This window comes from Heliangelus exortis, chromosome 2 (assembly GCF_036169615.1).
Source record: "Heliangelus exortis chromosome 2, bHelExo1.hap1, whole genome shotgun sequence".
NCBI lineage: Eukaryota > Metazoa > Chordata > Aves > Apodiformes > Trochilidae > Heliangelus > Heliangelus exortis.
This window is the reverse complement of record NC_092423.1, coordinates 92,701,703-92,719,823: the sequence shown is the minus strand read 5'-3', so window position 1 is coordinate 92,719,823 and position 18,121 is coordinate 92,701,703. Positions and strand designations below refer to the sequence as shown.

At 36.0% G+C, this 18,121-nt stretch overlaps 1 protein-coding gene across 2 annotated transcripts in view; it reads left to right on the top strand.

Moving 5' to 3' along the window:
* ZNF407 (zinc finger protein 407) overlaps positions 1–18,121 on the top strand; it is a 347,438-nt gene that overhangs the window by 278,602 nt on the left and 50,715 nt on the right. The window lies entirely within an intron of this gene.

Sequence of the window (18,121 nt, the reverse complement as noted above, 5' to 3'; positions counted from 1 at the left end):
ATGAGAAAAACATCCAGGGCTGCCAGTAACCCTTCAGAGGTAATTTAACAGCCTTTGACTACAAGGCATCAGTTGCTGTAGATGTCTGCAGAGTATGAAATCTGACATTCTCCCTTGCCATGTTCTGCCAATAGGTCTGTGTGTAATCTCTCGCCGAGGTTCACCGCCGCTCTGCTGCGCTCAACCAAACGGCCTCTGTTATGACGGACGCCCACACCTGCGTTCTGTCACCTACACGCGCTCCCCTCTTCCAAAAGGATAGAGAGAATTATTTAAAATTTCAGGGTTAATGAAATCAGAGTCGCTCCCTCGTCCCTTCTGCTGCTCCCCTTCTGGGCGGCAGCCTGGCCGGCACGAGCTTTTTTGAACTCTTCCTAGAAATGTTTAAATACAAAGATAGAAACTGCTCGATCGGTTCTGCATAAATTGGACCCTGTTTTTATTGCAAACAAGGAACAGAGTGATCACCAGATGCCCTTTAAGCACAGTACAGATGATTTTATTGACTAAACTTTGCGTTTATATATTTTTAATTTAAAGTGCTTTATTCCTGATGCATTCAGTGCCTTTTCTGTCAATTTGGATAATGATTAGAAAAGATATTTTAGAGACTACTGACATGTAATAAAGCAGAAAAAAAACATCCGTGACAAGCAGAAAACAGAGACAGGGATTCATCTGGGTCTGTGCAACCAAAGTTCACATCTTTTACTTCAGGAGCCAAATCTCATTGCAAACAGCTAAAATTAATGTTATCTATACAGATTTAAAAGTGCATCTGTTTAAAAAAATCAAGTTGGCAAATGCAATACATGTAAGTTGCATGTTTATTATTCATATAAAAAAACCAAACTATCCAACAAATAAGCATTTTATTGGCTGACTGCAACATACTTAGCTCATTAAATCCTTCCTGACTTCTTTTTTAATTATTCCTGATATATAAATCTGCAGCCATCTTGCAAGCTGTTATGAACAATCCATTTACTCTTAACTATTGCACAAATATAAAAAATGAAATTATTTTTAAAACCTGGGAAAAATCTATCATTTAATTATGTTTTAATTACCAATAACTTGCTCCCTGTTCTATTTTCACGCTCTCAATGGTGAATTTCTGAATACCTTGTTGTGGTCAGTTTAATGGGAGATAGCTGAAGGTATTGTGCAATAGACACTCCCCGTTGCTTGATTCACATATCTGCCCTGTAATTCTGCCTCAGGGAACATGATTGTGCAGCTCTAGATATATGCATATCCGTGGCTGAAAACCCAATGTATATATTTAGTGTTAGTTTACATGTTCTAATTATTTACTGTGTCTGATTTGGCAATGAACATACAGATTTTAATTATATAGACATGATTAGGGCATAACGGAGAGGAAGGATTGTTATGTGGTGGTGTTTTTTCTTTCTAATTATATTGTTCTCTGTGAAAGTAGAGGCTGGAATGCTGGCAGACCAGAGGCAGTTTACTAAAAGCCCAGGTAATTCAAGAGAGAGATTCCAAATTCATTTGGGGATCCCTGTATGTTTTGTGGTGTTTCTGTGCTCCCAGAGGTGCAAGGAAGAGGATAACGGGGTCAGGAGCAACACAGTGAGGTCAGTAATTCTACTAAGAACAAAACATTGTAAAAAAATTAGGTATTTTACAACGTGTAGTCACAGAAACAATTCTGATGCAGAAAGTGCTAAGATGATTGCAAGTGAAACAAGCTACCTGGCATAGCATGGTAACCTGCAGGAAGCAGCCCTGTCCTGCGTGGGCTAGCTCATCAAAACTGATGGAGCAAACAGTGATGACTCACTATTTATGACACATTTTGTGCTAGTGGATCCATTATATAGTCAGGATGGGATGCATTTAACTGTTTCAAGATTGGAAAAATTAACTGCATTAGCAACTGATAAATTATTGTGCTTTCAGGGTTAGCCATTCTCTCCTTTCTGGATTAATTGATGGGGTTTCATATCTGTGGATGGAAAGTAGATTTAGAGACACAGGCAGAAGTATGTTTTAGAAGTGAGAACCACCTAGATAAGTAGTCTATGGTTATTGTTATTACTGGGTTTGATTCTGCAATAAGTAACATCTTCTGCACACAGGTCAAAATCATGTGAAGGGCTCATATTAGGACTCAGCTTCACTTTAGGTATGATTATGAAGAAATTATGACTTAGAGGATTTGAGTTCGTAGATACCTAAAACTTTGAATGTGCTTCTGCTTCAAGATGTCTCCTTCCACTCAAGTTCTAAGTTGATGAGATTTTGGGCTAGGTGGGTCTTTTTAGAGTTATGTTTCAGCTTCCTAACTTTATCCCACACATTTGAAGTATTTAGATTTTACTATTTCATAGTCTATCTGTAATTTGATATGTTTTAAAATTTTGTCTTAGTTGTGCCTTATCATAGAATCATAGAACTCTCCCACTTCTTAAGTTTCAACAGCATCGATATTCATTTAAAAAAAAAAGGGAAGGTCATTACATGAAAAAAAAAGTTACTACTTGATTTTAAAAAAAAGAAATAAAATTGAAAAATTTGGTTTTGAATCAGGAACTACAGCTACTCTTGGATTTGTCTATCTTTCAAACTGAATGGAAAGCCCTACCTAACACTTGTCTCAGAAATGTGCATCAAGGATATTCAGATAAGACAATATTTACATATTGTTGCCTTCAAAACTAAATCCTTCCACAGTCTTTTGTTAGATTTGGCTCCAGTTTTCATTGTTGGCTACTTCTCCAGTACGTCTCATTTGGCTGATCATGTGCAGTAATCTAAAAGTCAAGAGTGATCAGAGAAGGGAGAGAAAATGCCACTGAATCTTGAACTTCTCTAAATAGTCTGAGAACATCTGAAGGCAAATCCCGCACATTCTGCATCTGCTTATAAAGAAAGTCAGGACAAAATTATACACTTTTATTAGACTTTTTTTCCTGAAAAGAATGGTTAGCAGTTGTTAGCTGCAGAATGAACTAGTTTCCGTCTTCTGTTTTAGTGAATTGCTTCATACCTCTTCATTTCAGCACAGATTTAATACTGTTGTTGGTATTTTGTTATCTCTGGAGTGTAATGTATTTGTGTTACAGTATAATTGTATTTTACAATTCTTTGTTTAACTTTTGATTCTCAAATTCATCTACCCATATCAGAGGGGAAAACAGACTGAAGATATTTTAACAGCATTCTAATAGTTCCTGACTCTTAATTTTTAAACAAAGCATTAAGTGTGTTTTTTTGTCTCACAACAATCTATCAATTGAATGGGATCAGGCCACCATTCAAAATAGGATTCTTACAAATCAATTTGATATATTTTTCAAATCCAAAAGAGTGTTAGAACTGCCAAAGGAGTTCTTTCTTACATGTTATTTCCTGTCAGCTGGGATTTGTTCATTTGTTTGTTTGGTTTTAACTGAACTTCTGATCATGAATTCCTAAGCAGGTTAACTTAGGTTGGTAGAAAAGGCCAAAAATATGTTTCTATGCTGTATAAAACAGATATTCCATAATTTTAGCATGCATTAATTGATAATTTTCTGCTCTAACATGAAGTGATTAATAAGCATAAAGAAATATGTGTAACAGAGCAGGAATGTTGCACAACTTCAGAGAATATTTAAAACACACTAACATGCTATTAATTTTAGTCCTTTGCTGGGGTTGTACTAAAAATCAGTATACCTGCCTGAAGTTAAAGATGACATATTTGACAGGCAGGCAAGCAAATCTAAAAAGAATTAAAAGAATTCAGGGAGGAGGCAGGATTCACACTACTGGGTAGGCTTGGGTAAATGAACTCAAGAGGATCAAAAAGCAATACCTTATAAAATGTATTTGTAAGTTTCCTTTGCTGTCCAAAAGGTCTTGTCTTTTTTTTGTTGCCTTGTCCTCTTTTATATGTGCTCTTTCTTGCACACACATAGTCTCTCTCATTCTTTTTCTTTTTCTTTTTTTTTTTTTTTTTTTTTTTTTTTTTTTGCGTCTGTCATATTCTTTATAATTTCCTTTCTTAATTGTACCAATGCCACTAAGAATTTTTAGGGGAAGAAAAAAATCATACAAGACCCATAGTATCTCTGGCAGATTTTATGATGACGAAATGCAGCTGGAATTTTATGAGAATGTCACATCACAACTGTCACTGAAGCTACATCTATTTATGCTCTGGACACTCGAGGGTGCTTTTGTTAGTGGAGAGGGAGTTGTTTGTTTGGTGGTTTTGTTTGAGGGTTATTTTAGAAATTGCATACATTGGAAAATCTCTTTAAACTATCTGCTCCTCTGAGTTTGTCATTTGCAGTTCCTTGAGCACTGGTCTGCTGTTTACCCAGAGCTTTCAGACGCAGAGCCATTCTTCAGATTGTTTTTTTGACTTTCTTCCAGTATGAATTCTAGTTGAATTGTAATTAATATTTACCTTAAGCCTCAGCACCAGAATTCAGGGGGTTTAAAAAGAAACTTCTATTAGTTTTCATTTTTTTAAATGATAACATTGAGTCATCATTGTAGTGGAAACATAATTGGTGTGATTCTGGATTTACTTGCTTGGGCAAAACTTCATGTCCAAATTTTTCCATGGTTTCCAAGTAGTGCAGCATGGGTATGATGCAGGCAAAGCATGGCACTGAGCCCCAGAGGAATAATCCTTGTTATTTCAGTGAAAGGAAGACTTAGGCCCTTTGCTTGTTCCTCATAACTGACACAACCCAGAGTGGAAGGAGACAGACATGTTGGTTTTGGTTTGGCACTATGGTGGCTGGAGGAAATAGGAAAGCCTCTGGTGATAGATGAGACGAAGAAGAGAGATTAATTCTGGGGCAGAGGAAATATAGTGCTGAAAGGGGAGGATTGAGGAGTGGGAGTGTGTAACCCCCAGGAAATGTCCTGGTTCCTCATGTGAGGTCATGCTAGGGAAGAAATTTTCCTACTATATAAGAGGAAGGAGAGAAAAACTATGTATTTTTACAGAGCTTGTTGTGTTGACTCTTTTTTTCTGCTATTTTTTATACGCAAAATACAGTTTTAATAAAGGTGTTTGTTTAATACAGTTTTTTGGCTTGGAAATAGAGTGCTGGTGAGTGTGCTGTTGATGGCTGCCTGCTTCCATGTCATTTCTCCCTCTCTCCCTCAGCTAAAAATAACTTTGCAACCTCCTGTCATTTTCAAATCGATTTTACAGGAATATACCATTAATGACCAGACTTAAGAAAAAAGCTGCAGTTTAGATGTTTCTCATGACATGATAGAAGCCACGCTGAGAAGTATGTGCAGGATGCAACTATTTAGTAATGAGGCTGTTGGTTTTACTGCTTGTGAAGTGGCTTTTTATAGAACACATAACTGGTTTTGGAAAACTACACATTTTTTTTTTTTCCTGATTGCATTGGCAGTAGCCTCAACTATTGGAGCACGTGAGCTCTTTTAGGATATAGGGAACAGTTTAATGAATATGTTAATGTCTTCTCTCCTGTATTCTTCTGCACCTCAGACCCATCTGCATGCTGAAGGCAAACGACACCATCTAAGTTGATATTAATTGTAAAAAATCTGTTAGTTTTCTGTATCTGAGTCACCTCTACCATCTCCACTTCTGTGGAAGCACTAGTATTAGTTGAAGGCATAACATTAAGATTATTTGAAAATGTGTTCCTGAAAGGTCTAGCATTTCTGCTCTAACTTGGTCTTACTGTTATTTGGGTGACAGCATATATTCTGAATTTATTTGATCTTCCAGAATAAATCTTCCAGTTTTATAATCTCTTCTCTAAATCAGGTTGCACAATGAAATTTATAACATATTTAGTGTTTTCTTCCTTTAAAAACAAACATAGTCTGTCAATGATATTATATAAAAATTCAAGTATAAACCCAAATTTTAGGTATGTATTACTGATGTATCACCATAATTCATATCCTAGCAGGATTTGTTTGCTGCAATCAGTAACTGCACTGATTGTGTCTTTATGAAATAACTGTTTCTTTAAAATTGTATAGATCAAATTAACATACCAAATTCAGAATTGCTTTTTTCTGTGCTCTATATTAAAAAAAAACTTTGTAAAACAAAAAAAATGGCAGAAGTCATACCTAAGTATTAGCTCACTAACAGAAAGAGACTTTGGATAGGTTTTCAAGGGTTAAATAACTATTCATACTAACAGTAAATGTCTGATCTTTTTTTTTAAGTTGAGCAGTGGGGAAGTGATCTATGTATACCTGGTACTAGAGCATAAGCTTTCTAAAAATTGCTTAAAACCAAAACATTCCAGTTACATTTTTTTTTATTATATTTCATATAAGTTTAGTATCATCGTCACAGCAAAGGCTTCTTTGAAAGAAGCAACATAGTTAATTGTTTTGTAAAGGGATTGCATCATAGAGACTTTTGTGGCGGATTTGTAAATACTACAGCAAAATTGCAGCAATAAAACATACCTTACCCAAGTGACAAGTTGAGACACATAATTTTATTTTTTAATTTATTTTAATGAATTTAGTACTCATGAAAAGTGCCAGACTGACAGCCAGAGACACTAAATACCTCTGTTTCATAGACCAAGGACAGAAAAAAAGTAGAGCAGGAATCTCATGTGATCAAGGTTGATCAATGTTCTAACCTTGATCTGTAGATATCACCTTAAAAGATGAGTAGTTCAATTTACATGCTCATTCACTGCTTAGATTAAAATTGCCAACAAGATTGGCAAATGTGTTGATATTGTAGTGGAGCCTTGTCAGACAGAACTGCCAGCTGATATTGCAGGGACAGCTCACCCACTGACCTGGGCAAGACTCTGAACAGCCTGGTATATATGTGAAAGTTTCCATATTCCTGTGCCAAAGTTCTGAGGAGGCTTTTCATCTGGCCATAGTATTCCTCTTTGCTCCCTGAAAAAATCTAGCCAGTGCTAAGAGCTTTTACACTCTTTCCACATATGATTGGATTTTAGGTGCTGCTTGACCAACTATTCAAAAGATGAACCCCTCAATTATATTTATTTATTTATTAATACAAAGCAATCAAAATAATTGCCCCTCAAGACCGGATTTAAAGGCTCATCCTGAGAAGACTTTGTTGAGCTTTGCCTCTTCTTCCCCATGAGCTTCTTACTCTACCAGGGATTATAATCAGAAGTAAGTTAAAGAGTACTGGGCAGAAGAGATTAAGCAGATTGTATGGACTGGGCTGGACTGGACTTTGGTTTGACAGTATGGCTGTGTTCTCTTGAAGACTGCTTTGTCTGCCTGACATAACCACTGTGGAAATCAGTCAGAGGCAGCCATTTATGCTTCTACACTGTGACTGGAATTACCATGCATTTAAAGTAGTCAATCTTAATTATATCTTTGCAAAGCTCAAGTAAAATTACTGTCCCGTTAGCCAGATTCCTTCATATTAAGTAGGTACTGCTAAGGATAACAAGAGTACCAGTGTAATATTATTTCATTGCTAAATACAATTAAGATGTTCTTAAGGACAATAACGGAAAGGTGTGCCACTTTGTCTCAGGGGTCTGTTCTAAGTCAGAATGTCAATATTAGATAAGAAATAATATATGAAATACTTTCTGTAGTTTTCAGGTGTATTTTTTAAAGCTGTACTTTTGCACATATATACTCTCCCCTGAAAACGAAATGTATTATTTGAGCCGCTGCTGGTTGTTTAAAATGTAAACTTTAAATTGAAAATAGGAAACCTGTTCTCCCGAGGGACTTTGCACTTGCAGAAAGAATTTAAATAGTGTGTTATTCATGGATTTGATTGGAATGGAAGAATTTCTTATTGTCTGAGAAAAATTCCATTTGAGTTCACTCTACTGCCTGATGCTTTTCTGATGCTTTTTTGATGCTTTTGGTGTTGTGGTCAAGTTAGTGGCTGCTGGGGCAACTGAAGATCTACATCCACTGTAACATTGGTCTGCAATAAAATATAAGTGTATTTTTGTTATCAAAAGTAAGCACTCATTGTAATACTGCTTGTATATTCCTCTGTTTTGCTGTCTAGATAACACAGCTCTTAGAGATACCATTGATACCATTGATACTTGCCTAATGTGGTCATTTTTCAGGTCAGATCTTGGCTCAATATTGTGAAGTGATATATCTTACTTAGCACGAGATTAATTAAATAGTAGCTATTTGCTGGAGTTAAACTTTTCATCCTATAGCTGGTTTTGTGGGTTGGCAAACTCAGATCAGAGCTTCCCAACAGTTGCATCCCAGCTTCAGAAGCTCTGTAGTCTTGAAAATTTTAGCTTCTAAAAGCACTATTGTGAACATTTTGTAACAAAAGTTAATCTTCAAAGTAAGTAAAAAATTTAATAATTTTTGTAAATGATCATGTGGTAATTATTAAACTAATATGTAATTAGCATTTTCTAATGACAATCATAATCTTGACAAATGCTTTCATTCATTTTGTTCTGATCATTAAAGACTTTAAAAGCACTGATTTTTGTTAACTGAGTCCCTTGGCTATTCATCAGTGATGCAATTCAACCTAATACTCCAGTGGCCAGTAATCAGAGAGTTGCCTATTAAGTGAAGGAAATTTTATCATTGTCTTTATGAACATTGCCTTTATTTCTTCTGTAACACATCAGGCAGGTAAAATTGTTAGAGCATGCAACTGATACATATTCATTCCTTTTCTAAAATGGTGAATTATGCCAATTTTTTTACATTTTACATGATAAAATTCAACAAATGCTTTGAAAATAGTATGATCTCTGAAGTTTTTCAGGTATAGTATTTTTTTTAAAAGCAGAACCAGAATGTCTTCATTATGACTGCTTGAAGGTTTGATTATCTTTGGGGGCATACTCTAGTGTTTCCTCTAGTAAAAGGTGTATTATCTTTTCTTCAGAAGCAATACAATTGCTCTTAATGAATTCCTATGTATAGCCACTACGTAATGATATATTAGCTATGACATTAATTCTATAAATTGATACTTACTTAATGTACACCAGAGATACTGAACATAGCATAGCTAAATGTTCTGCTAAATGCAGGCAACACATCTAGTCAGTGGAGTTGTTTGAATCCCCTTCTTTATCCCACTGCTTGTCCCAAGTCCTCTCCTCTTGCAGTTCCTTTTATTTCTGAGCTTTGTTATGGCAGAGGTGCTGTTCTCATCCTTAGCTCTCCACAGGAACTCTATGACTGCTCAGGTTTCTGTCCTCACTTTTCCAGTGCCCAGAATTTGTAGCCTCTCTGCATCCTAACTCCCTTTTCAAGTATGTTTGTCCTGCAGAGTCTCAGTTTCAGTTTTTTCCCCCTGCATTTGGAATAGGGTTATTTTATCTTTACAGAATGTGAAAGAGAAAATGAGAGCACAAAAAGAATAACAGCATAATACATAGTCACAAAAATATTTCTGTTTGTTTACTTTAGACTTTTGACTTTATGCAGAGCCAAACTGACTTAAAAAAAATAAGGGACAGATGATCAGAAATGTGGATAAGGACAGCATGTTCCTCTGCTTTATTTAGCACTGAGCATATTAATGGGTGCTCAATAAATGGTACTGATTTTGGAGACATGATGATTGATGTTTCCTGGATCAAAACATAGAGGTTTTGTTTAAAAGCAGCCCAGCTGGCAGAATGATCCTCTTTTGAAACTGTTTGTGATCAAAATATGTCAGAGCTGTATCTATAAAATACAGTAGGCAAGACTTTTTGTCAGTGGATTGGTTAATTTATTTTAACTATAAACTATTGACTCTGTCTTTGGTTATTCATCCTTCCTGTAATACAGTATTCCTGACAGTGACTTCAAGTGCTTCTCTTTTCTTTGCTTTCCAAATGTTGTTTCTTTTATATTTTTCTTTTTCTTTTATATTTTGTTATTCTTTTGTATTTTGTTTCTTTTTATATTTCTGGCATGGGAACACATAGAAGGTCCTGAGAAAGACCATGACATATTTACTTGTGTACAAAGGTTTGCCACACGTGTACTTTGGACAGCTAGCATTGAGGGAGAGAAAACTGTCATCCATCCCCCAAGCAAGTCATCTCTGTGGCTAAGCTAATGCCATCCTCTCTAGTCAGTACACCTTGGTGTGACTGGTATAACCAAAAACTCTAAGGTCAGAAAATAATCACATCTCTTATTTTCTCATCTCAGGTGAATGTTCGTCTTAAAGAAGCAATGTTTTAGGCTTTTGAGTTAAGAGGAAATGGATTCTAAATTAATGAATTCTGAGATACTTAGTACAGCTACTTAGCAAAGTCAGTTAAAACCATCCTTGATATTTCCATGGGTAAAGAAATAAGTGGGAATCAAAAAAGAAACTGGACAAGTTTAACTTGTTTTTCACTCCTCCTTTTCTTGAGCCTGCCTCTTTCTCCTCACCCTCTCTCTTCCCCCAGCTCTTTTTTTCACCCCTAAGGAAAATAAATCAATTACAGTCTCGTTTCTGACCTTTCAGTTTGTCATGTAGATTTTTCCTTGGGTTTTTAATGCTTTTTGGATACCCTCAAGAGAGAAGTAAAATTTCTTAAGGAAAAACTCACAGAGTTGGTTACACTTTAAAAAAAAAATGGGGATTAATTTCAAATGTTGGGAGCATATTTACCAGATCAAAGGAAAAACATTCCATATAATTTTTCATTTAAAGACTTATTATTTCTAAATCTGTATTTAATTGTTGTTTGTTTGTTTGTTTTAATATGAAAATATGCATTGTTAGGGAGTTTTAAAAATCTGAGACTCTCTAAGGGACAGATATTGTAAATGTCCAGAATTTACTTTTCTTATCATATTCATGTGTAGCAACATCAACCCGTGAACTCGAGTTATTGACAAAACAGATTGCAACAGCTCCAAAAGACCTGCCTGATTGTGTCTGAATGCATTTAGGCAGCTTTAATTCCTGAATTAATTACACAATATACTAGAATGCTACAAAGAAGAAAGCTATTAAAGTCATCTGTGTCAAAGGGAATTTGTGTATCAGGAAGGAGGCTGTAGCATACAGTCACAGCTGCGAGTCTGGGATGCATGGGGTGATCGTCTGCCCAAAGCTGAGTTCTCCTCCAGCCCTCTGGTTACAGTGAAGGGAACAGAACGTCAGTATTGCCAGCTCCACATGCTGCTAAATATCTGGTCTTTTTTTGCTCTGTGTGGTAATTTCAGAACTCTGTTTTCACTTTTAAAATCACCAAATTTCCCACTTTAAAATAGAAATAAGTTCTTTCTTAACTGTTCAACTTGAGCAGCTTGGGACATTAAAGCCTCAAATATCTGAGGTAACATGGCTTGTGACTGCAATGATTGGTAGCACTGCAATGTTGGAAACTATTTCAAGAAGAATGACTCTTCCTGACTGTGACAAACACTGCTTCTTTCTCTGTCCATTCTGTGACACAATGCCTATGAAGATAGAGCCAGCACTCTGCTTGCTGCCTACTTGCTCCTATCTGCTTTTTTAACAGCTCAGTTGGGACTCTGTTGTTTTCATGACTACTCAGTGAAAGAAAATTTGTTTTCCTTGTTGAAATGCCTATGCATCCCCTAAAGAAATTTATTTCCTAATGGCAGCTATAGTATTGAGTTTTCACCATGTGTTGCTTTTCATGAGGGTTGGGGACATTTGGAAAAAAAAAAATAGAAGAGACAATTTCTCTTTTCACAGAGTTGTGGTGATTTTTGAAAGATAGACCCTCATGCCAACAACATGCAAAACAAGTGGCTGGATGGACCTAAGGCCTGAATACATTTACTGTGAAGAAATCAGGGAAGAATCCTTTTCCCAGTGGCCACAGAGCAGCTTTTGATCTGTATTTCTGAAGCTGTTCTCTTCATTGTTGCTTTCTTTTGTTCTGCTTCTGCCTTCTTTTTCCCAGACAAGCTTGTTTGCTCTAGCCTGCCCGTTTTGATGCTTTGAGAATCATCTCTGTAAAAGAGGATTTCGTAGCACACAGGTTTATGTGTCCAGTAAAAATTCCTTGCAAATATTGCTCCGTCATTACTCAGTAGGAGTAAAGCACTTCTGCTGCCATGGTGCTCTTGACTGAAGGCAAAAGTGGAATACAGGCTCCTGGATAGTTCCTTTGTGCTGGAGTAAATTTTACTTAAAATTTTTGCTTGAAACAAGGATAATCATGTTTGCATGGGACACAGTTACTGTGGCAGCACCAGCATCTCAGCCATTTTATACTATATTTATCATTATTGTTATTATTATTATTATTATTAATTACAGCAGTTGTACAAATGTACAATCACATTGTACAATCTGTCTGGAAATTTTAATTCTGATGAGAGCAGAGGTGGGAAGAAGAAAGTGCCAAATTGAAGGTTTCAGTAATTTAAATTCAGCTTTTGCATCAGTCTTAGTCTTCCGGAGTTCTCCACTGCCATTACATTACTGAGAAGTATAAGTGGTTTCAGAAATACATAACTCAGAACCAGTATTAAGTCAATTTGATATTTGTATGCTGTGGATTTCATTTTAAATCACTTCAAACTGAGCAGGCCATTTTAAGCTGCAGTATGTTTACATTAGCTCAGAGACCTTTAACTGCAATGGCACTAGCAGGTGCCACTTAAATACCATAAAATATTATTCTCTGACCAGTGCTCCTTTAAACTAGACTATTTAGTATATACATTGAATATTATACCAATTCAGCTTTTGAGGAATTTCAAGCTTGAGGCCAGGGACACAGAATGGAAAACATAGACTGTTGAATAACATACAAATTAACTATCCACAAGTTTAACTCAAGAAACAGATTAATAACTCTGTCAGAAATGCCCATCCTCCTGAAAATATATTGTAATCTTAACATGTTACTGTAGCCCAGTAAAGACTTGGTGATATCAGCATAAATGATTTTATCTAGTATTTTTCTTTTCAAGATAAATCCAAAGGTGTTAAGATCACATTGGTTTTATGGTCATATTTGATATATGATAATATCATCTATGTCTGCAGAATTTATGATATTAATATGAGGAGAATGGTGGGATTATTATTATGGGTCACACGGTATTACAGATCCCAATAATAGTACACCTAAAAAAAGAAAAACTGTCAGCTGCAGTGTAGTGTCAGCGCCCATCTTTTCAAGCTGTTGTAGTTCACATTCGAAAGAAGGCCATTTTAGCTAGGAGCATAACAATCTTATTGTATTAATCATTTTCTGTGTTTAAGCAATATGAGGATGTCTGCTTTCAATGACAGAAATAAAATCCTTGAAGGGAACAGTCTGTGAAATAAACTCTGAAGGGACAGAGAGACTGTCTCTCTTTACTCCCTGTGGCCTAATTAAATGGTGGAAAAGCCACCATAAAAGAAATTAAATTTAAAAAGACAGATTAGCAACAGGAAGGGTGTGGCAGCAGCCGATGCGCATGTGGCACTTCATTCGCAAGTAACATGAAGAGTGGTGGTGCTAAGTAAAGTAGGGAGTCACTGATCATGGTTTTCTTAAAAAGATTTTCTCCTTTGCTAATGACAGGATTCTCTGGTCTTGTCTGGTATTTTCCTTGTGCAATCTCTTGCAACAATGTAAGAAAGGCATACATAGATGTGTTATTCTGCTGGTAATATTTCATTAATTGAAAGAATATGAGTAAGCGATTCATAATATTTTAAAGATGCTTATACATGCCTCCTATGCACAATTTCCTGCATCAAATCCAGGCCTTTGCAAGATAATTTATAAAAAAAAAAAAAAAAAAAAAAAGATTTCTGGGGTTTCACTGAGATCATTATTGGAAAAAAAAGTACAAAATACTCAGACATTGATTATCCTTTTGAAAACAAGAGAATCGGTTGCTGTGAACTGTTGAACTCATAAATGGTAAATGATTGACTTTACTTGGGTTGTAACACATGAATATTCCTGGGTCTGACTGATACAGTACAACATGACTGGAAGAATGTAAACTGTCCAAGAATTAATTATAATTATTTTGAAAGTAGAGGATGATTGCCAAGACTGTCCTGTCTGGTGCTATGTTCTCTATCTTCATGCTTTTGCTGTTTGGTGTGGTTTGCATTTGTGCATGGTTTGATTTTACCCTAACCTACTGTTGGCACTGACAAAAAGTTTTGCACAGCAAAACAATTCACTTGTTTGGTGGGGGTTTGGTTCTGTTCTTGTTGTAGTTCAGTAGTCATATGATGTGTTCTTTACATATGGGTGTACCTTATATTCAAGAGAGTATATATAAATTCAGGTGCAAGCAGTCTGCCTTAGCATACCCTTTAAGCCAAGCAGAATATTGCAGAGATTTTTTTCTCTCCATAGCAATAATGTGTTCACATCTCTTAACCAAATGAAATTCAGTGCCCTCTTCTCACTCTGGAGCAGCTGTTTGGGTGTGCAGCATGGTGATGAGCCATAGCCATGTGGGGCATCACAAGATCACTAATGAAAGTTTCTAAACAACATTAGCAAAGCAACACACCAAAAGATTCTCACACTCCAGAAAGTACCACTGGCTTGGTCACCAAGCCCATGTGCCAAGTCCTTAAGTTTGGAGTCATTTGTCAACACCAGAGCACCTCGAGCCACCTCTGAGAAAGGAACTTTTCAAAGACCCCCAAGTCGGCCAATGGAAATATCCATAGAAGCAGTCTGATGAAGGCTTTTCCTCCTAAATTTATGAATTGCTGTTTCAGAAAAAGTGCAAAAGCTGTTTCCAAGTAGGTAGTGTGCCTACAGGTGTTCACCCTCACAGAGTATAGACCCCAGAGCTGATGGCCATTGACCCAGTGTTCATGACAGGGAACAGGCAAGGGGTCTCCATATCCCCTCATCCTTCCCTGTCATCCTTGGAAGGGGAGCTATATTGCCTTATAATACCCTGTCTGTACCAAGCATGGACAGTGCTTCATCCTATGTTATGCAAATACCAGATCTTGAACAAAAGAGAAATTGATAAAAACTTGACCCTGACTTTTCTCTATAGGCCAGACAAATTACCCAAGCTCCCAGAGAAAGCAGGACACATAGTTTGAGGTATGGTATAGTGAAAAAGTTCCCTTTATGTGCTTTTTGTCATTAGAATTTATGTCTCAAAGACAAGTCTTCCCAGAGACTTGTCTACAACGTTTAGCCTTGCACTACCTTGAGTAGCATTTGTCTTTCAGACAAACTCCAGCCAGTCAGGATTGAACACCACCACACAGAATGGACTTTGTGGCCTTAATTCTTAAGGCAGTAAATGTTACAGCAAAAATACCGGGGGGTAGGAATTCTTTGTTGGTGGTTTTTCTTAAAGAGGAAAATATTATTAGATATTTCATCACCACATTACAGCCCTAGAACATTCACTGAGGTTCTGAAATCTACCATCACCTTTCACTATTACTGTATGCTGATTCTTATGTCTTTGGACAGAATTTTGATGATGATGTGCAGTTAAATGCTAGGATTTGGCAATTAAGTAAGGACTGATTGGCAATAAATGTAGAAAAGATATGAAAGAAAAAGCAGTTGCTTCTTTATGGGGAATAGTATTGGCTGTATGGTCATCACTTTAGTGCCTGTCACATGAGATTTTGTGTTAGAAAATATCAGACTTGAGTTTTTATGCATGTGCATTGCTTAGTGTTATGCTTGTGTTTCGTATATCCCAAAGGTTGGGCCTATTTTGGATGTATTATGCTTTTCTGTGCTTTGTTATTGCCAGAAGCTTGAAATCAATACTGCTTTTTCTTTCTGATAATTAAAAGGACGGTTTATCTTTATATGGATCTTTAATTTTAATAAGGTAATAATTCTGATTTTAGCTACTATTATCTTAATAGCTAAGCCTTCTTAACCGTTTTTGTCATAATTCCTTTGGATAGTGTTCCCATTTTTTCAGCCTACATGAATCCTTGCTCTGTAGTGACGTCTGCTGGAAATGGTAAATGGAAATGTTCAAGGGCATATTTAGTCTTTTTAAATCAGTGTGGTTCAATTTTTTTAGCTATGTAAGTATGGACTGTACAGAAAAGTGACACTGCATCTTCCCATTCCCTAAATAGGTATCGTTTCTTCACTGGACTTGATAGAATTTGGGCTTTGTCTAGTGACAAGAACATACTTTTTTTGCCTTGCAGTGTATTCCAGCAGTACAATTCATGACACTTGTTCTGTGTTTGTCATAAAAGTTGATAGTTAGATGTCATCAGGTTCTGAGAAATAAATGTTTATGCTTTGTATCAAATCCGTAGTGAGGTGCTCAGATTCACTTATGCAGCACTTCTCACTGACAATCCTGTCACCAATACTTAAATAATTATAGAGGAGTCAATGAAAGAAATTTATACTTTTAATCTCACAATAGGTTATATTTGCTTTATATCTTTAAAATATATATATATACACACCTATAACATTCAAAATAGACACAAGACATTTTGCATTAGAAGTGGAAAAGGAAAATAACGAACCCATTTTTAAATGAATTTGAAAAGCAATCTGATTTTAGTTCTTGCAATGCAGAGCAAATAAAATAAAAACTCTCGTACTTTATTTACTAACCGATGAATTGAATTGTCCGCCTTTTATTACAGATATAAAGCAAAGACTATGAAGAGGCAATCATTTTTGTGGCTATCAGACTTTCAGTAACATATCTCTTGTGGTTTAAATAACAGATAGTTTAAGTGTTTTTCCATTACACCTTCGTGTAAATGAAAAATGCATAAAATATTTTAACAAGGCAAAGTAATCCAAGGAGATTGTTATTTTGTGTTACAAATTAGGTTATTTCTGTCATAAAATTAAAGGAAAAAAATCAACGCAAGGACATTTCAGCTTAATATCATTTACCAGAAGGAACATGTAACAGATTTAATGAGCTAGCAGGTCACCTGAATCCAGCTGTTTCCGACCAGCTTTATGAAACAGAGAATGCAGCTAACGGTAGGAGGTAAGCATTATTACAAGCTCTCAAGGAGTTACAAAATCGATTTCTGCTTGAATGAATTAATTTAGATTATCAATTTATAGCCAGCTACACGAATCCCATCAACTCAACAATTCAGTGAATGATCAGGCTCAGCCCTTGCGAGAGCTTAACAATTAGAGAGTTCTGCAGTTATCTTCTGTCCTAGAGCGTTGCTAAAAAAGTTCCTTAGTTTGACAGAAATTAAAGGAAAATGTTTGCTTAAGGATATTGCTTGAGAGAAACACATCTTGGGTGAGGGAAAAAGAGAGCTACTGTAAGCAACTGCATTGTTGCCTCTTGCCTTCCTGGGAATTCCTCCAAGGGGGACTGAAATGCATTCTTTTTACAAGCAAAACAACATGCCCAGTGCAGGGAAGAGACCAAACCATCTCATTTCAATCTTGTACTGAATTCAATAATTAAGGATACAATGTGAAAAGCAATGGTTATGGCTATCATGTACCCTAAAAGTTTATAAGCAGTGCTATTAAAAATGTCTTGCCTTTTTCCTGAACTGCAGCAAGGTGGTTCCTCTTCCCCCCTGTTCTAGTGCAGTCATTTAAAACCTGTGCAAAGCAAATGTAAATTCCTGCTAGTCAGAATGCTACTGGTTTATATTTACTTTGCACAAGTCTTAAATTGCTACTCAGGATTCAAGTCACTGGTGATTCAGGCTGTTCATGTTTTAGTCTTTGACTTATCTCCTTCTTCTAATATTGCAAAATGGTTATGAGTAAAAGGACATTTGCTGTGCATCAGTTACTGCTGTCTCTCTAAGTATAAAATACAGCAGTTAGTTTTCCTTGCCTGTTCAGTCATTTTTGGCATCATTTTCATTGTCTCAGAAGACAAGAGTGGTACAGTAAGTACAGTGCTTAAATAGCAGCATATGATTTGCCACAGGGACATTAAACTTAGATAAGTAATTGTGTTTATAAATATCTTTTAACAGGAGCTGGGATTCTGTGTTTAGTAATTGGCATCGATGGTAAAGCATAAAAAGGTGATCAGCTGCTAGGTCATAAAGTCTTATTGTTGCTTAAAAATAATCTCAAATTATTACATTATAGGGCTGAGAAAAATCAATAGGATTATATTTTTCTCCTTCTAAAAGGTACATTTGCAGTGTAATTTTCAAAGAATAATAGACATGATGGCTTGTATCTACGTCATGTGGAAAGTATACCACTGAAAAGACCTCAGATTCCTG